The sequence below is a fragment of the Vicugna pacos genome, chromosome 29 (assembly GCF_048564905.1).
Source record: "Vicugna pacos chromosome 29, VicPac4, whole genome shotgun sequence".
NCBI lineage: Eukaryota > Metazoa > Chordata > Mammalia > Artiodactyla > Camelidae > Vicugna > Vicugna pacos.
Window position 1 is genome coordinate 14,060,180 of NC_133015.1, and position 25,540 is coordinate 14,085,719.

Below are 25,540 nucleotides of genomic sequence, written 5' to 3' on the forward strand. Positions count from 1 at the left end.
CAAAATCTAAATTCATCCATTCATTGGAATTTTAAGCACTGTTGTATTAGAGAAGAAAACAGCTTATTCAGCTCAAATTATAGTACTCTGTACCTTCACTCAGTCAATATTCTTTTTTTTCTTTGATGTGCTTAATGTGGCTCATTTATTGGGAGAGGTTTTTTAAGTTGCTTTTATTTTCTTAAACTGACAAATAATCCATTTATAATTTGTGTTAATTTCTGGTGTACCGCATAGTGATTCAGTTATATATATATATTCTTTTTCATTACAGGTTATGACAAGCCACTGAATACAGTTCCCTGTGCTATACAGTAGGACCTTGTTGTTTATCTATTTTTTTATATAGTAGTTAGTATCTGCAAATCCAGAACTCCCAGTTTATCCTTCGCCTCCCCTCCCCTCCCCCTCCTTGGTAACTGTAAGTTTGGTTTCTATGTCTGTGAGTGTGTTTTGTAAATAAGTTCATTTGTGTCATTTTAGATTCCACATATACGTGGTCTCATACGGTACTTTTCTTTCTCTTTCTGGCTTCCTTCACTTAGTATGGCAATCTCCAGGTCCGTTCATAATATTCTTTTCAAGGACAGATACATGTGCTTACTTTCATGGCAAGGTTAAACATTATGTTGCCCTGTACCAGATAACAACTGTCTGACACAATCGTGCTTTTGCTGTTCCTGGAGCTCTGGGCTGAATTCTTTTTCCTTCCAAGAACTGGCATTCTTTTGTACATGTCAGTTGCTTTTGTAATAATTACCATTTTGCTGTCACTTTTCCTCCTAAATCACTTTATTCTGACTTACTGATCTCAAATCCTTTTTAAAAATTCCAAATTTCTACTCCCTTCCAATCAAAGTCCAATGTTTAAATCTGTCATTTATGTAACAAAAGTGCTACTTTTACCTGTGGATCCTATTCAACTCCCTACCGAATCAAAAAGTGTTAGATTTCTAACCAATAAAATATGATTATTTATAAGAATGTGACTTCCATGTTTTTGTAACATGAAGAACAAATCTGACTCCATATTAGATCTGTTCCTTTAGCTCTAACCCCATGCTGTTTCCTGTGCTTAGTCATACTGGTTCTGCACCTTTTGTAAAAGAATGTTGCCTATAGTCTGAAATATACAGGATAGTCCATTCTCAAGGCTCTGACCTTTAAGGGTATAACACTTTTCCATTAATATAGAGATAAAACATTGCAGAACAGAGAATAACATTTGTCTTGTTGGAGGTTTACAGGAATATCATGACCTGACCTTTATGAACAGCTTCAAGAACAAAGGATTCCAATACCAAGAAGTTTGCAACAGCCAGCCACACCCCCTCCCCTTTTTAGTATAAAAGGAGTCTGAATTCTGACTTGAGTAAGATGGTTCTCCAGGACACTAGTCTCCCATCTTCTCAGTCTGCTGGCTTTCAGAATAAAGCTGTTATCCCTTGCCCCAACACTTCGTCTCCCAATATATTGGCCTGTCTTGTGCCAAGTAGAATGAGTTTGATTTCGGCAACATTTTGGCCTGTCTTGTGCCAAGTAGAATGAGTTTGGATTTGGCAACATTTTGAATCATTAAATATCTTGTTTTCATACTTTGCTTGAAAGTATCAGGCAAGGAGTTAATTTGTCACAAATAAATTACTATCTGATTTACATTCAGTTTGGACTTCAAATCTTTCAGATTTAAAATATATCTCCTTTAAGAGTCTACCTTAAATTCTTTCTGAAACAAAGTGGGGTATATATGGGTAGGTAGATGGATGAATGGATAGAAGACTCTTTAAAAAATAAAGCAGATTCAGTAAACAGAAAGCATAGTAAAAAAAAACTGCAGGAGATAAGTAAATTGGTTATTCAACATTAATTGAATACTGATGAAGAAAGGGTAAATTAGATGTACAAACTAAATAAACGTGGATAATTATCGGCTAAAGGATAATCACAGTGTCCATATTTTTAGCTTTAGGGAAGGGGAAAAGAGAAAAACCATTCACTATAGAGAGCAATTCTCTCTTAGCCACAAAAAGACTAGTGAGGTAGAATTAAAAAAAAAAATCAACCATCAGTAAAACTATAAAGTTGCAATTTGCATGAGAGAACTTCAAGTACCTGGCAAGAAACCATGACTAGAACCCAAGTTTGACTCTTAAAGTAATTATACACAATAGAAGAAAAAATAAACTGATCTGTACCTTGATATTTGTGTTTCTTTCATTCCTGGTCTGTATCTATATAGTATCTGAGTTTCTAATTATAATAAAGTATTAAATATTTCATCAGGGGTTCTATTAAGTCCCTCATCTGACCACACTTGAGGAAATCTTAGCATTTTGATTTATGTGCTCTAACCCACAGCACTATATGTATAGAGGTAACTACCTTAATTGCAGGTAAAATGTCTAGGGGGATTAAAGAGTCTTCCACTGAGCTGGCTTTTTGTGACAGCAAATTTTGCAGACAGACATATAAAAAAAAAAGGAATAAAGCCTTAGTCCATTACATAAATCACAGAAGATAATATGCTATCTTTTTTTATAGCTTGGGATTAAACTATTTATCCACTATCAAAGGGGTCTTTGAATTGTTTCTTTAAGAAATGGTGATGATTAGGTTTTATGCATTACAAATTCTCTAAGTCTCCCTCATGATTAATACCGCACATTTTCAAAATAGCTTCCCAACGGAGCCTGAAAACAAACCACCACACAAGGAAACAAGCTATGAACACCTGTCTCTAAGGACAGGACAACTGAGATAACCAGGGCCTCGGAACATATACTGAGGTTACAAAGATTCATTTAAAATACTCTTTAAAGGAAAAGTAGCAAAGATTTGCAGTGTTTCCAGTTCTGTTTTACACAAACTAGATTTTCTACAAAAAGAATACAAGGCTTTTTCAAATAAAGATAAAAATCAGAGGAGTCATGTTTAATATCAGAAATAAAAGTCCAGAAACAATGCATATGAATTCTTTCCAAATGCTACTCAGTAAAGCAGAATTGTCTTGCCTGCCCCTCCCTCAGTGGGCGACGGTGGGTACCATCCTCCTCTTCATCCTGCCCTTCCTTTTCTCCCTCTCCCTCTCATTCATTCACAGGACTGTCAAAGAATTAAATCCATTGCTCATAGGATGACTTAGGGTGAGAAACACTTATCACAGCAGATAGCTAATATACCAAGGATACTGAAAAACGTATGCAGCTTATTTATCTATGTACAAGGCAAACAAAAACTCAATGTAATTTAGTCACTAGTTGTCAGGGGAAAAGATCCAGCTGAATTGTGTCATATGGAACACCCAGGAACACCTGAGCAGCCTGGAGTAGCACTCATTTATTGGCATGTGTAACACAGGCTCAGCTTGAGACAGACTGCAAAATTTGGCTTAAACATTGTGTGGACTTTCATTAAGAAAAGCTTAAAAATATCCATACACTTAACAAAGACAATTTAACTACATGCAGGATTTTTCACTATCTTTTTTAAATGAATGATTTTTAATAGCTCATGTCTCCAGACTATGAAGCATTAAAAAAAAAATCAGTCCATACTTTGTGATCTTGGTTAAAAACAAAATCTTTGTTTTAGTCAGCTTTAATAGTAATCAAGCAATTTTCTAGGTATCTGACTCAAATGTTTTGCCTAATAGATATAATCCAAATGATTATGTCAATAAAAATCCAGGTAATGTGCTTTATGACTAACAAATTGGTATCAGATTCCTATAAAACCTAAAACAATTGCATACAAGTCACCATCATTGGGATTTAGCTGGTTTTATGTTTTTCCTCCATTAATCCTCCAGTGGGTGGGATTTATCTTTTTATGGGAAACGCATGACAAAATATTTGGTTATCAATTCATTATGAAAGTAGTTACATGGTTTTTACAATGAGGTTAGAGCAAAACGATTTTGGAATTTTCAGAATTTGCAGAAATGGAAAGAAGCCTGACCAAATTTGAATTCTGCTCAAGGAAGTGGGATCAGGTGCCATCTTGAAATGTGTATGCGTATGCATTTGCCACGTAAACTTCTCTTCTTGCCAGCTGCAAAATCTCCTGAAATGCCATCCAGATTACTCCGTATTCCCGATGTTGGAGCCTGCAGGAAGCACTTCCCAGGCTCCATATGTTGCTGATCTTCAGCTGGGCTGAGGTCAGCCAACAGTTGGCATGGCTGAGAGAGTTTAAAAGATCTAGGGACAGAGAGGTCAGGTATTTCTGCTTCTCCTCTCGGACAATAATGGTCTGCCCTGCAGTATGTGGGCTGAATCCTCTCCATGTCTTCAGTGCCCACAGGATAATCCAACCAGCCCAAGTCTTGCCTCCCTGGGTCATCCAAGGCCAAGGTCTGATAGAATGGAGGGACAGAGTAAAGATGGTGCTAAGTGTGGGAGTAGCTTCCAGCTGTTGCCACCTCTGGGATACCTCACCATCGTGTCTGGTTTCTCAGTTACTCCACCACCCATCTAATTCATTTCTCTGCAATATATTCTCTTTGTAACAAGTCACTGAAGTAGTTTATTTTTCCCTGGTTGGATCCTGATTACTACAAGTGGTAAGAACAAGAGCTAAATCATTATGGACAAAAGAATGGGAAAAGGTGATGCTGGAGAACAACAGTATAGATTATTCCTCTACTAGTTACATGGAAAGGAAAGAGACTTGATGGTAGCTAGAGGATTGGTTTTATTTTTTTTTTAACCTGGGGTTTTTGATTGGGTAAGACATGGGCTTGTTTTAGGCTGAGGGGAGGACGTCTGTAAAGAGTGAGAGAATAAAAGGTAGATGAATTGAGGGAGTTTGATTAATAGAACCAGTTCCCAGAGGAGTCAGGAGAATATGAGGGGTTTCACAGGATCCAGCTAACGGGTTTGACCCCAACCTGAAATTGGTACCTTGAAACCAGCAATATGGAGGTAAGGATTGACGTGGCTCTAAGTCACCTTGGAGGTAAAGGGGGTGGCATTTTCTGATGGACTCAGTTTCTCCCAGAAGTTTGAGGCTTTACTGAGTTTGGAGGCAGAAAGGGAGCTGGAGGAGAGTGGTGATGGTTTGAAATTCCTCTGTGGGGGGTGGGGGAGAAACTGACCATGGAGCTCTGAAGGACTGACGGGAAATGCAGAGGGCTCCGCTAAGCTAGCAGACAGGAATCTTCGCGGTTCTAATCTACATAGTTCTGTAGTTTTTCCCTCTCAGATATCAGTTGTCTCTGTTTGGGAGCAGGATGGCAAATCAGTTTGGGGGTCTTGCAAGATGAGCATTGTGGGAGCACAGGATGGCAGGAAATTGAAGGTGAGAAAGTGGTCTGGATGATCAGCCAGGGAATAGAGGCAGCATAAGCAGTAGAGAGAGTGCACAGGGTTGTACTGGTGGGCCGGACTGGCCTCTAGCCCGGCTATGGGACCCTGGGCAAGTGACTTAATCTTTCTATGCCTCTGTTCTCTCATCCAAAAAGTGAAAATGGACCCTACCTCAACATGCGATAAGACTGAACAAGAAAACTACATACAGTGTGTATTACAGATCCTCACACACACAGAGAGCTCAGTGAACAGCAATGGAGTTAGATATTTTCACCAATCTGAAACTTCTCTAAAACATACATAAAATGTCAGGTTCCAAAAACAAGCCCATTTCAGGCCACTTTTGGGGCTCCAAGCCATACAGGAAGATTCTGGTGAGACCCTGATCCACCGTCCTCTAGAGAGAATGGAATCCTGTTTGAGAGCTCTGTGGGAAGATGAGAATCTCCATGGAATACAAGCCTCTGGGGAGCCACAGAACAGACAATTCAAGTGGGGCACAAAAATGGATGGGGTATGGAAAGATCCCCCTGGGACCAAAGGCTGAGATTCAAAGATGCTGGAGGCACGTGAGGAAGCAATCAGATACACTGTCTAGCAGCCCAGTGGAAGCAGGGATCTGGTGCACCTCCCATGCCGCAACTTCTTTCTAACTAGGCACGGAGTGATCACTCAGTCTGCTGATCTCCCAGGCTCCTAGTTCTTTGCTTTCTGCCATCCTACTGACAACTTTTTTTTCCTCATTACCCTAACAGATGGAAGAAGATTCCCCATCGAGCCATCATTCTCCAATGCACCAGAATATAGGAAACCCACATTCAGCCAATTTCATTTGTTCTAACAAGTTGTTAAGGATAAAATAACTACTTGAATGAGCTTTTTGGAAATAAGCTTGTGGGCTTATTTCACTTAAAAATAACTGCTCTGGTTCTTATTTCTATAATAAATAGGAGTTAAGTGAGCTAAACAGTACTATATACTTACCTATTTCACTCGCTCTCAGTGAAAAAGAAATGATAGTATCCTCAAACATTTAAAACCCTACAAAGTGGAGAACTGCAAACAATTGCATCCTTATCCCTTTAAGAAAGTTTAATGATATGAAAACGACACATGTCATCACTAATCCTGGGAATCAGAGAAAAAATATACAAAAGGCTTAATGAGAAGATGAAGAAAGAAAACTGGTAACTGGCATTTCTGGCTAGGGAATATGACCATCAACAGAAGGGCTACTGGCCAAACCTTCCTACAGACCGAAAGTACTAAAAGCTTTACCCAGAGTCAACAAATGCCATGTTCTGAGGAGCGGTGTCTTAGGGGACAGATCTGTTAACCATCAGCGGGCGTTTTTCATCTCACCGCTCACGGCAGGCAAGTTAAAGAAGGCTTTGTATACCTGCTCCCCAGCAGAAGCCGGAGCTCCCAGGCACAGGAAGGCAGGTCCTGCCCTCGGGCTGGGGACAGTTAACACATACACACACAGGACGTGGATAGAGACACACAGCACCGTCTTCAAACACTTTCCTCCGGGCTATTACTTCTCCCTCATTTTTGACTCACTGAAGAAAAGCTTGAGTCAACAACAGGTCAGAAAGATGTGACAGAGACTTTTTCTTTCAGTTTTGTATTGAACATAGATTTGTCTGTTCAGCAAAGTCAGAGTGGCTTGATATCCTTGCTGAAAGCAACTTTCATACCAAAGAGGAGTGCATAGAAAGGTAATTTTAAAATGAGTCCCCATTTGGGAGGGGGAGGAATAAATTGGGAGTTTGGGATTAGCAGATACAAGCCACTATATACCAAATAAACAAACAAGGTCCTACTGTACAGCACGGGGAATTCTATTTAATAACTTATCATAGCCTATAATGAAAAAGAATCTGAAAAGGAATATATATATGTATAACTGAATCACTATGCTGTATACCAGAAATTAACACAACACTGTAAATCAATTATATTTCAATTTAAAAAATGAGTCTGACAGCCAGGTCCCTTCACAGCATGCCCGGTTTACACACTGCATCTTAGTGTCATCCAAAAAACGTGAACATCTGCTGGATGCTGGATGTAGCATATGCTACAAAAGGCCACCCGATTTCTCCAGCAGGAAGGAGAGGGACAGAGACGGGAGGACAGTAGTAGCAGTTGTTCTGATGCCGTGACAGCTACACTCAGCCCACTCTTGGGTGAAGATATGCAGTTCTAAGCATCAAACTGTGGGAAAAATGCTACTAAAGTTGCAAAGGTACAGCGGAGGGCAGATGGAATGACTCAGAGCTTCCAGAACGAGGCCCATATGTTGACCTCACTCTCCTGTTGCAAATCAGTGGTGGTGAAGACCCCACCAGGAGGAACCTCCCAGAGCCTTTGCTTACACATGTCAGCATGGGGCAGAAATGGTCCTTCCTGAGCCCCTGGATGTTTAGGGGAATTTTTTTTTTTAAGACCTGGTCCTAAAACCCATTCAAACTAACCCACGTGTCAGTCAAAATCCAATCTTTCTGTCACATCAAAACAAAGTTTCTTGATCCCTACAATCTTATTAACTGTTTATATCACAATAGAAGAATTAAGATATTTACCAAATGTTACAAAGCAAACCTGACCCCAAAACCAAGACAGCAGCAGAGTCACTTATTAAAATATAGTAGAATTTCTATTAAAATGTAATAGAAATGTTCCTCTATTATATTTTACCTATGCAGTTTACTAACACTGTACTTGAGTTGTTTTTCAATGCCCTTGTTTCCAAGGTAACCAGCTCATTTGGATGGGGGACTGAGAGTGGGGAGGTGGGAGGGAGGCACAGACAAGAAAGCATTTTTTAGATTTTTTTATTGAAGTATAGTTGATGGACAATGTTCCAGGTGTACAGAGTGATTCAGATATATAGATAGATATATATATTCTTTTTCAGATTCTTCTCCATTATAGACTAACAAGATGGTAAATATAGTTCCTTGGGCTATACAGTACCCCCTTGTTGTTTAACAAGAAGGCATTTTTTAAGAGATGCATAGCATGAAGTCAGCCTGAATGAACCTAATTTGCTGTGGCAGTGCGACAATACTGAAAGGGTGTGCTCCATCAGGGACCTTTTGGATCGTTTCTGACTGGGTAATTTGAGGAGAGTTTCTCTATAATGGTGCCTCTTTCACACAACAGGACTTTTGAATCCCACCTGTAAATCTGGGATGTCTACGGAGATTTGTCTGTCTTTTCCCTCCCTACCTCTTTTATCTCTACCTCTTTTTCAGTTATTTGTGAAGATAAAATAGTCCTCGTAATTCTTTTATGCTAAAGAAGATTGGGTTGTTCTGCCCCGAAAGTGGCACATTAATTTTGATCAACAATTTGCTCATTGAAATTCAACCTCTAAGATATTTCCCCTACTTTCTGCTTGAAAAGGAAAAATGTCCATCTGAAATTCTTGGTCTATAAGAAACAAATACTGATGTTGCTTTAAATTAATGTTTAGTACTTAGTTCATAATCCTAGTCTAGACAGGTGCATGCTATATACACAGATGAATTAGGCTATTTACATTAACTTTCTTAAACTTATAATTATTTCTCTGACCAAATATAAAGATGAAGTATTCAACTGGTATTAATGTAAATGTGTATTATAAAATCACCTTGTTATATCAGTCTGCCTTGGAACCATGTATTTGTGTCTCAATTTTAAATTGAAGTTGTGAAATGTTTTGACTTTGTATCATAGAATCTAGCTGTTGAGAAAGCATGTGTACACACACACACCCCATACCTTAGTAGTATTTACAATGGAAACAACTTACATGTCTGCTTTGGATTGGTTAATGAACTAAAATATAGCCACACAACAGAATACCATCCCGCCACCGAACATAATAATGCAGAACAATGATCAATGACATGGAAAGGTGGTACCTTCACAAACAAGAAAACATTGCAAAGGAGGACATACAATATCCCATTCCTACTTAAAAAAAATACATGTAACCTTACATATGCATAGGATAAAAAAGGTAAAAGATATTTTCTCAGAATAGTAGTAGTCACTACTTCTCAGAGATTAGATTATGAGTGGTTTTTGTTTGTTTGTCTGGGTTGTTGGTCCCTAACCTCAGCCCCATCCCCAAATTTTGCAGGGAATGTGCTGAATAAAAAAAAAATCAGTTATTTTTCAATAGTAATTACTTTTTTAACTGAAGTCAAGAAAGCCCTGAACTACAAGCAAGAGGCCCCTCACATCGAGCATAAGGACATGACAGCCAAACCAGCTGAAATGAACAAAACTTCAAAAGGTTAGAAATGAGTAAAGTGTGCGACAAGCCGTGATTTGTGCTAAGTTGAAAGGAACCTGGCTGCATTGCTTGTGAGACGATGTGACTACTGCAGACCTAGTCTTCTGCTCACTTCTATTCCCAGGCTTCTCAAGGGCATCTCTTGGATTGTACTCTGAGACTAGGGCCCAGAAACAGCCAGTGGACAGTGCCACGAACGCATCGTGGTTTGTTTGTTTTTTTTTAATGGATGTTTAGTTGATTTAATATATTTAAGGTATACAGCAAAGGGATTCAGTTATACATATATATACACACATTCTTTTTCAGAACCTTCTCCATTATAGGTTATTTAAGACATTGAATACAGTTCCCTGTGCTATACAGTAGGTCCTTGTTGTTTATCTATTTTGTATATAGTAGTGTGTATTTGTTAATCCCAAATTTCCAATTTATTCTCCCCCACGCTTTCTCCTCTAGTAACCATAAGTTTGTTTTCTATGTCTGTGTAAATAAGTTCATTTGTATCTTTTTTTAGATTCCACATAAGTGGTATCATATGATATTTGTCTTTGTCTGACTTCACTTAATATGATAATCTCAATATGAAAACAAATGTTAAGTACGTCTATATGCATAATTGGGACATTGTGCTGTACACCAGAAATTAACACATTATATCTGATGGTAATTCAGTTTAAAAAAAATAATCTCTAGGTCCATCCATGTTGCTGCAAATGGCATTATTTCATTCTTTTTTCATGGCTGAGAAATATTCCATTGTATATATTACACACCACATCTCCTTTATCCACTCATCTGTGGATGGACATTTAGGTTGCATCCATGTCTTGGCTATTGTAAACAGTGCTGCTATGAACATTGGGGTGCATGTGTTTTCGAATTAGTTTTTGTCTTTTCAGGATGTATGCTCTTAACCTTATAGAAATACTGGTTGTGTCTTTATTCGTGATGACCATTTTGATAAATTTTGTGTGTCCAAGGAAAACTGTAAATTTCCTTGTCAAAAAGCTATAGTTGTAGTAAAACAAGCAAATAATTATGGATTAAATAAGTTACTCATCAACATGTGCTTTTTGAAGAAAAAGCATTTTTTACAAAATACATTTAGCATGACAGAGAGAGAGGGAAGAAGGAAGAGAGCAGAAAGGAGAAAAATCTTAAAGAAAAGTAAAGAAAAATAAAATTTTCAAAAAAGGTAGCCAGGGGTGAGATTAGCTTACCGTAATACCCCAAAGACTTGAAAAAACAGAGCCATAAATTTATGTTTAAGCTTCTTAAGAGCCAAGGCCACAAATGAAACACAGTTGATTCTGTAATTCATAATATTTCTAAGATAAAAGCGAGTCAGAAGCACTGCAGAAACAAGAGGGCAATTTCTCCCATGGACTCTTAATAAGGACCCTGTGATGTGATAAAATTCTCAAACACACCCCCTGCAGGACACGCGTGCCTTGTGGAGCCATTTCTCACAATGGTCCGCAAAGTAGGTTGACGGCGCCACCCCAGCTCACAGCTCATACAAGTAACTCAGAGGATGGAAAAGTTAACACACTGACCCAGGTTCACAGCTCAGTGATCTTGCTTCATCTTAGGGTATGTTGTTTTCATATGCAGGAATGTACAAACTACATACCTTTTTCAATGCTCCATTATTAATTCAAAGTCAACCAAACTTTGAAAAGCAGAGTTCTTCAGTGAACCTGACATACTAGGCCCTCATATCAATATTCACAGTTAAAAGCAAGCCTGTATGTTTTAACAATCAGTCTACTAAATGAAAAGTTGTCCTTTTTTATTCATTCATTCAATTAATTAAAAGTAATTCAACAACCAAGATGTAAGATTTCATACCTTTTGAGTTTCAAGGCATCTCCCCTACTGATTCATTTATACTTAGAAAACTCTCAAAGACAAGCAGTCTATTGTAATAAATGCTGTTTTTTAAAGCTTTTCATTAATGCACTGCTCAATCCAAGAAGGCTCCTGGCTTAAATGCCTTTTCATTATAATGAATCCCTAGTTATTGGTCTCTCTTTGTGAACGGAGCAGGTTTAAAAAATCATCCCAAAGCATGTTTCATGTAGTCTTAGAACAAAACTCCTCTTGGAAGCTTATTCCCTCTCGTGGAGGAGGTGGTGAGCAAGGATTCCCCTGCCCCCTCCCCAGAAAAAGAAATTTTAAAAAAAGTAATTCAACACTTACTGAGTACTTATTTTCTAGAGATTTGTGTGCTAGTCTACCAGACAGGACCGAAGCTGCCTTGGCCACTCTGGGGCCCTCATGGAAATGGCAAATCAATCTAGGGCATCATCAGCACTGTGATGTTTGGGGTTGGATAACCCTTTGTTGGGGTGGGGGGCTGTCCTGTGCAGCGTAGGGGGTTTGGCTGTACCCCTGGCTTCTCTCTACTGCATACCAGTAGCAATGCCACCAGTTGTGACAAGCAAAACTGTCTCCAGATGTTGCCAAATATCCCCTGCAGAACCAGTGATCTAGAGAGCACGTGCCCTAGGAAACTACAATGAATCAGTTCAGAGAGAGGAAGCAGGGGTGCTGAGAGGATGTGGAGAAGAGGAACTGCCCCAGTCCCAGGCCGCCGAAGGCTTCCTTGAGGAGATGAAATTTAAATGCTACAAGGAACCAGATGTCTGAAAAAGGGGACTCCACGTAGAAGTGACCTGGGGATGTATACAGACGGGGCCAAGCACTGCCTCAAAACACCATTTGAATCTACTCTAACACACAGTCCATCCGAGACCAAGAGTCACGTAAAACGCTTTGAAAAGACAATTTTTAAAAAACCAGCCAAGTGCACCTTTGAGAGTGATGGATATTCTTCCTACTGTCCTTCCTAAGATAACACAATCCCAAAACACACCCCCAGTAAGGCCGAGTTGAACTTCAGTATAGAATTGCTAGCTGTGACCCAGTTAAATGCTGGGACTAATGAATTAATATATAGATTGTACCACAGGAGGTTACTCAGTATTCATTGAGAGAGATGTTTTTACTTAGAAACATAGCATTCAACAGAAATTTCTGCCAATTATATTAATTAGAATCAAATACATCCAGTAACTAGAATGGTACCACTTTAAAGTCACTTAACTGTTGCTTCTACCACCACAGAAATTAAGAATTTGGACTGTATGATTTCCTAAAGATCCTGGCCATTTTTTTAAGTTTTCTGGATTTAGAGCTAAACTTTTTTATTGTAGATTATTTGTACCCTATTTCTAAAAGCAGATTTTTGTCCTTAGAGCAGAACAGATGATTTCAATAAATGTATTCAAAGGACTGAAGTGTTAAAAATTTAGAAGAAAAAGAGATTCTAAGACTTTTCTGTTTCTTGCTTACTTCTCCAGTTGATACCCCCAACAATACTACAGGCAGAGAGGACTAACTCTTAAGTTTGAGCGTGATAAAATGTATTACTTTCATCATCATTCTCTTTCTATAACTGATAAACCTGAGGGTCATTAAAATGCTAATTAATTTTCCCAAGGACACAGGCAATAATTAGCCAAGCCAAGAGTCAAAGCCGTATCTTCTGACTCCAGTGTTGGTGGAGGAAGGACATCACAACCAGCCTTCAGGAAAGGAAGGGGGTGTGGCATACACTGGGAAATCCCAAAACAGCACTGGGCATAGATCCCAGAGGAAGGGGAGAGCAGAACAGGTGTTTACCCTTAACCCTATGCTTGGGGGCCCTCCCAGAACACCGTCTTCTACTTGATCAAAAAGGGAATGGTAACAAAGGGTACTTTTGGTATGGTAGATACTTTACATTTAGTATCTCTCATCCTCACAACAGCCCTGTAGAACAGGCCTCCCTGAAACTTATGGGCACATGAATCACCTGGGGACCTGGTTAGCTCTAATGCAGGTTCTGATTAAGCAGGACCAGGGTAGGGGCTGAGAATTTACATTTTCAACAAGCTCCCAGGGGGTGCTGAGGCTGCTGGCCCCAGACCACAGACCCCGCCTTGAGGAGCAAGTACTTTTATGTAGAGCGTAAGAGTCACCTGAGAGGCAAGTTCAAATGCATGCTTCTGGGACCCACCCCAGACATGCAAGCACAGAAGGTCCATGGGAGAGTCTAGGAGCCTCTGGTAATATGTGCTCTGGGTCATTCGGAGCCAGTGGTCCAGTGGACTATGGAGTCCAACAGACTTGGATTAAAATCCTGGTTCTATTACTTTCCAGCTGTTGGAAAGGACCTTGAGCAAATTAAAACTTCTCTGAGCTTCGATTTCCCCCATCTGCAAAGTGAGGATAATAATAGTAATTTTAAAAAAGCTTCATTGGATTGTATGGGTGGTTAAACACAATTTTCTACGTAGCATATAACTAGCATATAACAGGTATTTGGAAAGTGACAGTTGTTGTAATGGTGTTGATGTGATGATGAAGATGCTCATCAAACAGATAAGCTCAGGTGCAGAGGGGGAAGATCACTTCTTGGAGCTAGTTTATTAAGCAAGATTTGAACTCAGATCCCACTCCAAAGCCACGGTCATTTCACTGCATCAGATCACATGTACCTGCATTTATGGAAATCACCCAAATCACTGCTTCCTCTGCCCCTATCCTGCTAGTTCTGCCAGGCTCTTCCTCTCTGACCTTTGTTTTCAGCTTCTTCCCTTGCAACCTTCCCTCCCCCAACCCCCACCCCCGTCAACCCTTTGAATTTTGTTCCCAGGGCTTGACCTTCAGGGTTCTCCAGGGACCCTCTGTTTCTCTTGCCCTTGGCCTCCTGGAGCAAGGTCACCCTCCCAGCCTACTTACCCAGTTCAAGAGGGAATTTGTACATATAGAAAAAGATGATAGGGAGAAGACAAGGTCTAATTTTGAAGATGTATACAAGTATTTTTTGAATTTTAGTATGATGGGCAGACTCTGCCCATCCAAGGATCTCATTGGGAAATTTTATTTTTTTAATGAACAATTCTTGAGAGAATGTCAATCATAGCTATAAAATATCTAGAAGAGTCCAAATAGAATTATTTACCCATTGTACTCCAATACACGTGGGAGGAATACAAAATACACGTGAGAGGTAACAATCCCATAAAATACATGACAAGAAAAGCCACAGACTTACATTACTACTGCTCTGGCTGGAAAGATATTTTGTGGAGGACTGAGATGCTTCAAAATGTTGGGAAATACTCAGGATCCTAAACAAGCAAATTGTTTTAGCATTTCTATTCCAAGCAATAACATTCAATGACTGCATGGAGATTATTTTCAGTAGAGATTTTATGGGAAAACTGTAACTGGAAATAAAAGGAATATTCTAGCCATAAACATGACGTATCTCTTGTTGCACATGTTGGCGATGACATTGAGTGTGATCTCCAAGCAAAATAAGAGTTATGATGTGTGGTGTCAGCATAATAAAATAAGACTTCTCCCTCCCAAAGGTCAAGTCTTGGGCTTCATAAAGATGTACAGAATTTCACAGCCTGAAAACTATGTTGAGGGGACGCTGAGAACCAGATGGCAAAAGTTTCAAAAGAGCAAAATAGAGCCTTATACCCCTGCCTTAATTCATTGCAGCACAAATCAGTGTTTTAAACAAGCCATTCTCTCCAACAGTCTTTTCTAAAAATGTTCATAGACATGAATTCTCTTGAAGAATGTGTCTGTACAGAAAAAACACATGGAGAGTTGAGCTGTCATCTTAAATAGCCGGCATCCATCATTCTGTTTCTTCTTTAGTAGGTACAAATTTATAAGGCTACTCTCGTTATTTAAATAGCTTTTAGCCTCCATTTTTCTTTCCCTATACTGATACAAAAAGTATGACCAAGGATGGAAAAAGTGGGGTACACAGAGGTCAGCTGAGCTGAAATAAAATGTCTCCTTAGCTAGAAGAGGTCCGTGGTTAGCTTTGGGCTTCACAAACACATTGCCTGCCTTAATCTGTTATTTACAAGGTATATGACCTGGGACAAGTTACTTAACCTCTCTAAGCCTCAGTTTTTTCATCTGCAAAATGGTAATAATAACCCCCCCCTTAACAGGGCTGCTGTAATCATTAAACAGTATAATGAATATGAAAGACTTGGCAGAGGTCTTGCTCACAAATTTTTTTTTAAAGTATGCACATAACCATTTGATTGAGCTAATTCACATACCATACAATTTACCCCCTTTAAGGTGTAAAATTCATGTCCTTTAGTATATTCATACATTCAAAGTTATGCAACCATCAGTAAATTTTAGAATATTTTCACCAAAAATAAATCTGTCTTCATTAGCAATTACTCCTTATTTCCCCACAATCCTTGCCCTCCCCCACCCTCCCATCCCCAACCTTGCAGCCACAGACAACCACTAACCTACTTTCTGTCTCTATAGATTTGCCTGTGCTGGACCTTTCATGTAAATGGGCTTGTATAACACTTGCTCTTTTGTGACTGGCTACTTGCCCTTAAAATAATGTTTTCCAAGTTCAACCAGTTTGTAGCATGTATTAGTACTTTATTCCTTTATGTTTTTTTGGGTTTTTTTTAAACATTTTTTATTGATTTATAATCATTTTACAATGTTGTGTCAAATTCCAGTGTTCAGCACAATTTTTCAGTCATTCATGGACATATACACATATTCCTTTATGTTGAGGATTAATATTCCACTGTTTGGATGTATCACACTTCAGCTATCCATATCCAAGAGTTCCTATTTCAAAAGTCATACTATAGGAGTATTTACATGACCTTGGGTTAGACAAGGATTTCTTAGATACAACAGCAAAAACAAATGATAAGAAAAAAATAGATAAATTGGATCTAATCAAAATTTTTAAATCTGTGCTTCAAAGGAAACCACGAAAATGAAAAAAAAAAACCACCTCAGAATGGGAGAAAATATTTGCAAAGCACTTATCTGATATGCAACTGTTCTAAACCACTTAAAGAACACTTAACAGCTCAGTAATGAAAGACAACCCAGGTGAAGTATCCAAATAGACGTTTCTTCAAAGAAAACATACAAATGGCTACCAACAACACGAAAAGATGTTCAGCATCAGTAGCCGTAAGGGAAATGCAAATCAAAAGCACAACGAAACACCACTCCCTACCCACTAGAATGGCTAGAATTAAAAAGGGTTGATGAGAATGAGGTAAAATTGGATCCCTCATACATTACTGGTGGAAATATAAAATGGGATGACAGTCCCTTTGGAAACATTTCGGCAGCTCCTCTAAAGGTTAAACACAGAGTTACAAAAAGCCCCAGCAATTCTGCTACACCCCACCGCCTCAGTGGTGCGCTGCAAGATTGTGTTCTCACCCTCATCCCCGTGATGTTGACTCGTTACTAATGGCTTTTTGCTTGTTGACTTTTACCTCTTTGGTGCCTTTGGCAAGGCCAGAAATTATTTCCCACTCCGTGCTTCCTGAGTTATCATCTCTTAAGAAGACAGAAGTGTCCTGTTTTGAGACAACCACCCTCAGTGGCCTCCAGCCCACAGGACTTTTTTATGTGTTCCTGGTCCTCATTATCTGCCACAGGGCAGTTTATGAGGATGGTTCAGCTTCATCAAGGCAAATTAGTGCTACCTGCTGGCCTTCCCAAATCTTTCCAGCACTGTTTAAATGGCCAACCATTTCCACCTCACTTTCAGTAAATAACTTCTACTGACGAGACGGAAGTTATTAAACACAAACAAGCTTTCCAGGTTTGTTCCACTCGGCTTCCTCATTAACGGCACCTGTAGGTCTCTCTCCCACTAACTCGATGCTACGTGCCTTAAGGTTACGGACTGTGATTTTTTCATAGTGACTTATTCACCCAGCCCCTTGCCCTTAAGAGACAGTTAATGAGGTACTGCATAAATGAATAAATAAAAATATGTGGCAAGTGAAACAAATCCTTTATCATGCAAATCCGAGACCCTATCTATTTCACTGATGTGCCAGTCCATAAGGTTCATTTAACAGAACTAAAAGATGGGCCCAAATCACATTCTGCACCACTTCCCCTCAGTCCAGCAGCGATGCAAACCAAGAACGGCAACTGCACGTCTAGCGATGACATTTCAGAGACGCTTCAGTCACACGTCACACTTTTTTGGTTGCAAAATAGTTCTTTGTGGTTGTTCACAGAAGTTACTCAACTGATTTTAAAATTTGTTTCAGTTACTTCAACATTAGTTATCCACTACTTTCCCTAAGATTTCTATCAAAATCCAGCAAATAACCCTGGTTTCTTGGGAGAACATTCTGACAACTAAAACGGTTGACTTTCTTTCCAGGAGCGAGCCACTTCTGTTTCTCTCCTCCCCATCTGAATGCCCATGGAAAACTTATCTTAATAATGGCGTTTGTTTAATAGAAGCTCATATTGAGCTACTTGCAAAGTAAGCTTCCAGTCACTGCCATGGATTTGATTATCTCTACCAGTTAGCCGCAACCCCTCATACATGCTCCAAAACCCCAAAAAGCCATCACACCAGCTCCAGCAGTTCTAGAAAGGATGGCATGGGTTGGGGCCCATCTCTCCCTGGGGAAATGAAATTAAAAGTAAGAGCGGGATTTGCTTTTCCTCATATCTAGGTTCTTACACGAGCGTGTGAACTCAGTCACCAGGTCAGAGAGGCTCCCCAGACCTGAAGTACTCACCTCCGTATGCTGCCCGCGAAGCCAAGTCACCCTGCAGCAGCGACAAGGTGAAGATTTACGGCTCCGGCTCCAGCTCCACACCGCCACGAGGTCAGTGGCAGCCAGGCGGCCAGGCAGCCGCCTCGGACCTGGCAGCCTTCCTGTAGTTACTCCTCTGACAGTTTATGACTTGGCACGTTTGCTGGCTTTTGGCAGCACTGCAAAGGACTTATTGATTTTCAAAATCCACTTTGGCTGTGGAAGGAAACAAAATCAATCTCTGAATAGATTTCTCCTCTTGATATATTTCTTTTTCACCTTCAGTACTGGTGGGGCTTGGTTTTTCACCCGAGGAACTCATCCTACCATGAGCTTTTGACAACAGAAATCCTCTTCCATTTAAACTGAAGTGACCTACCACAGGGAGAGAACTGGAGTGCTGGCCGAGGAAGGCAAGGTAACTTCTTAAGGACTGACGTTCTTGCGCCTCGAGGTTGCCCTCTGGTTTGGGCGAGGGATAGGTGGGGCTTTCAATTGCTTCGCAGGTGAAGGCACTTCCTTTCAAAGAGTATTTCAGGCTTCCTGATTGATTCTCAGGGATTAGCAATCCACTCTTAAATGGCTACACCAGCATGGAAAGTACTAGATCGTCATTCAAATATGCATAATATTGAAGTATTTCTAAAGTACTAACCATTAGTCACTTACAAGCCAGCTTGCCCTACCAGATTGTGATTTTCTTGCAGTCAGGATCCATTTTACCCATTTCTGTGACTTCAACACCTCTCTCGGTGCCTCGCACACAGCAGAAGGGACTCCATTTGCTGGCAGAATAAATAAATGAACTTGTAAAAATTATTTAGAATTTAGCAATAAAGTCTTCAAAATCTGGGGGAACAGTAATTTCTTACTCACAAGAGTAACATCTAAAATAACCACAAATGGTCCACATGGCATCTCTGTAGGGCAGACACATCTGCTAAAATTTAAACCTAAAGTCCTCCTACAAGAGGCCCCGGGAACAAGCCTCACCTCATTCCAGGCAGTATAAGCGCCCTGGAGAAATGCTGTGAGTTCTCCATCCTGGACCCTTGCTTCAAAAAGACTGTAAAGTCAACAAGTAGATTATGTGTCCATCTGACATATTTTCCAAGGGCCCAGTGGATTTTAACTTTATCTTAAAAAGTGCAACAGCTGAATGAAAAAGAGAATCTAACAAAATTTACTGCTTAGATCTAACCCTGAAATCATTCACTTAAATAAGCTCACCTGCATTTCTTAATCCCCAAACAGAGGGTACGATACAATAAAAGGGGAGGTAGGCATGACTGTCCCCCCACAATAAGGAAAAGAATAGATAAACACAGCGACAAGCAGCAGCCACATTGCCCTAGATTTTATTGAAAATAATTTAATAGTTAGGTTATTTTCTTTGAAAGTTTATGTTTGCTGCACCTAGAAAAGGAAAGTAGTGGCCGGGTAAACTAAGCTATTGCCTGGGCACAACATGGGTTAAAATTCGACCCTGTTTTTCGTATTCATTGTCACCAGCTTAAACACATATTGCCGAAGAACCATGCACTGAGGATAAGCTGGTTGACAGCCGTAAGGTGTGTTTGCAAGAGCTCTAATGATTTACTTGCAATACGTGCTGAATACGCATCACCCCCACATTTCCTGCAGTTTAAGGCAGGAGAAAGGAAGTCCCCTAAAATGAAAAATCAATCATCTCAGAGCAAAAGGAAACTTTCTTTGAGAGCAGAAATAAGTGCTGCTCAGCACTCGGATGTGATGAAAAATCATTGCTCGGAATCAACGGCCGTCTTTGTGGAGAATTACAGAAGCTCTGTAACTTGTTAATAGACCTGAAAGTCTACAGAAGCTTAAACTCCTCCTAATTACCATTTCCATAAACCTATGGAAATACCTAGCATGCAGCCACCTTTCTCAGGCCTTCCTGAACTTCTTCAGGATCACCCCCACAGGCCCATTTTAGCTTGCTCAAGCCGGACATTGGCCCATCATTGTCAAAGCTGGGAAGTGGGTTGAAGGGTTTATACACTGAAAAGCAACATTCAAACAGGTGAACCCTCAGTAGTCACAGATAAGAACCAATTACTTTTCTGGCTCTTCAGGGTGACCTTCAGCTCCTTTTAACAATGAAATAAGAACTGGTTGTTGACCTAACCTTCCCCTTCACCAAGGCAGGTTTCAATGCTATTTTCTCAAGGACTTTACTTCAACTACCCTTTCTTAGTTGCTGCTGTAACCTCTTGGTCTCAACCATTCTTTCCCTTCAAACATGTTCATTTCCTTCCAGAGAAAAACAAAAGCACAGAAGGTTTCCTTCCACCCGCTCTACCTACCTCTAATTCTCTGCAATCTGCTTTTTCTTCCTCCCTGCCTCTGTTTTCAGAGAGTGGTCTATATTCCTGCCGCCCTTCTTACATTCCACATCCTCCCCAGCCCCTGGGCTCGGCTTCTGTACTAAATGCCCTGTGTAGCTTTCTGAAAATTCAGATAACAAATGTTCAGGCCTCTCTTCTGGAAATCTCAGTTTAGCACATCTGGGCTAGAAATCGGAAATTCCTTGGTTTTAATTCTTCACAAGTGATTATGAGGCACAGTCAGGATTGACAGGACTAGCCTTCAACTTTTGCGACCTGATTTCTACCTCCAACACTGTTTTCTCTCTTGAACATCCCTGAAAACCTCTGGATCACCAAGTCCACCTGCCTTTGCGGCATTCTCACCATCCTGCAGCATCAGCCCTGATGAATAATTCCACTCTCCTGAAGTAAGACAGAGCTCTCGACATCTTTGACGGTCTGTCTTTGTCTTCTTCCCCAACAAAACTCCTCCTCCAAGGTCCTCCACTAAATGCACTCTTCAGCACTTCCTCCTAGGCTTTCCTTTTCTTTCCTTTTCTATTGCACCCTCAGCAAAACGACCTCAACACCCTTATACATCCAGGCTTCTAAGTTCCAGATCCGCTTTTCCTACTTTCAAAAGCAGAGCACATGGTCAGAATTCCTTGCCCCTGAGGTCATGACAAGGGAAGGCATGAAAGCTTGAGGTTTCATACCCTCCTGAACTTCAGAAATACTTAAGAAACTTACTGAAAATGCACACATGCAGGTCCCCCTGGTAGAAGCTGATTGTGTGGGTCTGGTTTGTGGCCCTATCTAGAGGCTGTATCTTGTTAAAGGTGCGTAGATAATTGTGATGCGCACCGAAGTTTCAAATTCCTGCTAAACATCGTGATCAGAAGTTTAGCAACATTTACCCTGAAGGATCCCAATGTTCAAGAAAAAAAATGTGTCATTCCTTGAACTATTAATAGCAACTATGATTTATCATGTCAGGAACAGTGTCAGGGAGTAAGTCGAAGTTGACCAGGATGCCACCACAGTGCAGTCGTCCTGAATACAACCAGACACCTTTTCTCTCTTTAAGGCTGGTCTCAGTACATTGCTCCATCCAAATAAAACCAACTCCAATGTCCCAGAGACTACTGGAATGCCTTCAGTTTTATTGAGGAAAAGGTTCTATCTCATCATATACAGTAAAACTCAATTTAAAAAGTCTATAAGCATTTTTATCCTAAAGTTACACTCTGGAAAACTGCCAAAGTAATCTCAATCTCCTCCAAACCCTTCTCCTTCTCTTTCTGCATCTTGACAGTTTTTGGCAGGGACTAACTAATCCACTCATCTTTTAAAACTATGACTTCTGAAAGCCCTTCCCCTAAGGGAAACATCAGCCTATGGTGATGGTTATAGCAACCATGGTCACTATCTTTACCTGGACCCAGGTCCCTATCCTTCTGGTTCATGGTTTACCTTCCAGTAAAACACAAGCCAGACCCCATCAGAGGCAGGAAGTTTAGGAGAGGGTGGGTAACCAAGCAATGGACGGCTGTGAGGTCCAGAAGAGAACAATTAAGAAACATCAAAGAGTAAAACCAAGAAGAGGGCAAATTACCTATCAGAAGATGTATCCAGAGAAATTCAATGAGAAGTAATGAATGCAGCGAAGGAAGGCAAAGCATTAAAACAAAAAATTAGAGCTATAGTGAACAGAAACCTAAGTTGATTGGGGGAAGGATCACACTACACAATAATATAAGAACAAGCTAAGACCAATGACCTAAAGTAATATTCTCTGCTTAAAGGATTAAATAATTTTCCTGTCTTGACTGTGCACTTGTCAACAGTAAGGACCAATTTTCATCTATCTCTGAATGGACCCTGATAGGGTATGTTAGTAGATGAGTGGAGGCATGAACAAATGGATGAATTAAGATAGATGATCTGAAGTTAGTTGCACTACTTTTTCAATACACAGTTGACCCCTGAACAACACAGATTTAAACTGCACAGGTCCCCTAATACATGGTTTTTTTTCAGTAGTAAATACCATAGTACTATAGGATCTGCTGGTCGGTTGAATCTGCGGATGTGGAATCACAGGTAAGGAGGGACGATAAAAGTTATATGCGGATTTTCCACCATGCAGAGGGTCAGCCCCTCTAACCTCCCCACCCCCCATTGTTTAAGGGTCAACTGAACTAACTTCCTGCTTGTTAACGCAACTTAAGTGATTTGTTTTAAAGGACATGGTATCACTCAAAATCATTTTACCATCTTGTTTACTCCTCATCAACTCTTTCTCTGTGTCTTTAAAAATGGTCAGAAAAACTATGTGTATTTGTCTGTGTCTGTGTCTGTTTTTTACAGGAGGGCAATAATACTCCCTCTCACCTTCCCAAAAAGTCACATCCATGTTCAAAACGTAACGTCAGACTTCTCAGCGCTCAGGACTGTTGCACAATGCCTAGGAAAGTAAGACATCACCAACATCATAGATGAAATGCTGGCTATTTAGATATAGTCAAATATATAAGTCGTTTTCACAAATGGATTCAAATTACTAATCTATGTTTGTGTGTGGTCTTTCAGGTACACAATAAAATGTTAATGTAAATACTGGGTTAATTTTAATAAATACTATTTGTTTAGACTGTGGATTTTGTTATAAAGTCAATAAGAATTTGGCGAGCTAGTTAAAATAATAAAATAAAAATGCATGCACTAAAATTGTCATGCCAAAGTGCTAATATCTGCTTTCAACACATAAAGTGAAATATAAATTCTTTATTCTGAGATGTATCATCAAATATGACTTGAGATGAGTCAGTGCTTTGCGCACCATGTTGGCTGACTATTCTATTCCAAGATTCAAAGTGTTGATTTTAATCTTTAATGTCCCTATGTTTCAGGAACTACAACCTTGAACAGATAATTAGATATGCCAAAATATTATTGCTGTAGTCCCCTACATGTAAAATTTAGATTATTTTTGACATAATGTGATTAAATAACAATCTCTTAACTTTCAGGTACACAATAGGACTCTATTCTAAAATTATAATAGGCTCACCCCATTTGGAAATGGCTATGGCCCCAGGTTTTATCAGCCTGATACTACTAATGTTCAAATTAAAATTTTTCCTTTACTCACTCTTTGGATGAAAGTTGGCTTTCCTTATACACCAGCCTACACGCTAACAAACTCATAAGCTACAATAACAATCATAACTGTCACACAGACCAGAATATTCCTATCAGCCCAACTCTTACTGATGCATATTTTAGTCTGTGTGACAGTTACAATTCTAACTGTCCATTAGTAAACTGGCATTCTGGTTTTTAAAAAATAAATTACTTTCTCATTCGCCTTTGTTCATCTTGCCATGAAACCACCTGGAGCGAGGATCATGTTGCAGCAAATGATACTGACGTTGTTCCTTGTGGGCTGACACATATGGTGCCAATGGCCGGAGCAATTAAGGACATGGATAAAAATTAGGTGGCCTGGAGAAAGCAAAATAGGATATTAGGTTGTTGGAAGACACTCCCATCAGGAGACGATGAAAAACAGTATGGTGCCCCATTAATTCTTTCACCACCCTGAAGAACCCAGGAAAGCTGATTCCAAAGTCAATTCCAAAATCAAGTGATCTTTAAAAAAAAAAAATCAAATGCTGGATATTGTCCATAGTTGGGAAAAATAATTTGCAAATTCATCATAGTTTCTTGGTACACAGTTTGTCGAGGCTGGATTACATGTTCTCTGTTCAAATGAAGCTACTAATATTAAAACAAGTGAAAAGGTTTTTGAATTTTGATGTTTGACTTTCATATTGATATTTTCAATAATAGAGACAGATTCAACCAACATTTCAATGATGAATATAACTGTAATTTACTCATAAGTAGAACTTCAGTAATTGTCCCCAAAACAATACTCCAACTGAATGCTAGCAAAATATTGATTCATTTCCGAATTGCTTATTCCCAAATGAAGACATTCTTATCTTTCAGTAAAATATATAGTCAATGCCCCATTTTCTCTTTTGTCATTAATCATATATGGTATTCCATTTTGTACTAATGACAGTTAACGTCTGGAAGTTATTGAATTTTACAAATGACTGTTACTAAAGGAAATAAACAACTAGGCTATGGCATCACTATCCTGCTATTGTAATAAGTAGATGCATTTTAATTATGATATTTTGTAACATGCCAGGAACTGCTTTCTAGTGCTTTTTGTAAAAGCAATGAAATCTTGATAATTTTATAGCTGACTATCACTCCTTACTATTAAACTGGTCACTGGAAATGTAAAGTGATACTGCTGATGGGATTATGAAAATTAGATTTTGGGATCACTGAAGTTTGAGCCATTGTATGACTACAATTTCTGTAATTAATTATCCCAGAAAGAATTTCATTTTGTTATATGCTGATGTCACTGCTTTTGTGTTGCTCCTTGGAATGACTTTTGTGAACATGTTGGTCATCAGTGAAAACCAGCTGCCTATTTTTTTTAAATTGAAACACAGTTGATTTATAACATTATGTTAGTTTCAGGTGTACAGCATAGTGATTCAATATTTGTATATATTATATCCCCTTAAAACCATTACAAAATAATGGCTATATTTCCCTGTGCTGGATCTGTCCTAATGAATGGCTAGTTTGGGAGGAATACTAGCTCTCAATCTGACAGTAGTCACTTGCATAACCTTGGACAAATAATTTCAGTTTTCTAGGCTCTTGCTATTCAAAGTAGAATTCAGTTCTACGTTCTTGCTGATGTCTGGTACTAGGTCCCCAAGTCAGAGAATGCCCCACCTGATAATACTGACCCTCTTAAACCCCTGTTTACTTAAAAGAAGCCTTGTGGTTGAGGAATTCCTCCACAGTCATTCCTGGTGTCCCCAACTTGTACCCCTCGGTTCACTACTTGTTATT

The 25,540-nt window shown here is 39.5% G+C and overlaps 1 long non-coding RNA gene across 1 annotated transcript in view; it reads right to left on the reverse strand.

The window, feature by feature from the left end:
• LOC116286013 (uncharacterized) overlaps nucleotides 1-18,840 on the reverse strand; it is a 77,265-nt gene extending 58,425 nt beyond the window's left edge. The window contains exon 1 of the long non-coding RNA XR_012065440.1: nucleotides 18,240-18,840. This is a non-coding gene — a long non-coding RNA (uncharacterized lncRNA). The remainder of the gene's footprint in view (nucleotides 1-18,239) is intronic.
• Nucleotides 18,841-25,540: the final 6,700 nt, after the last annotated feature.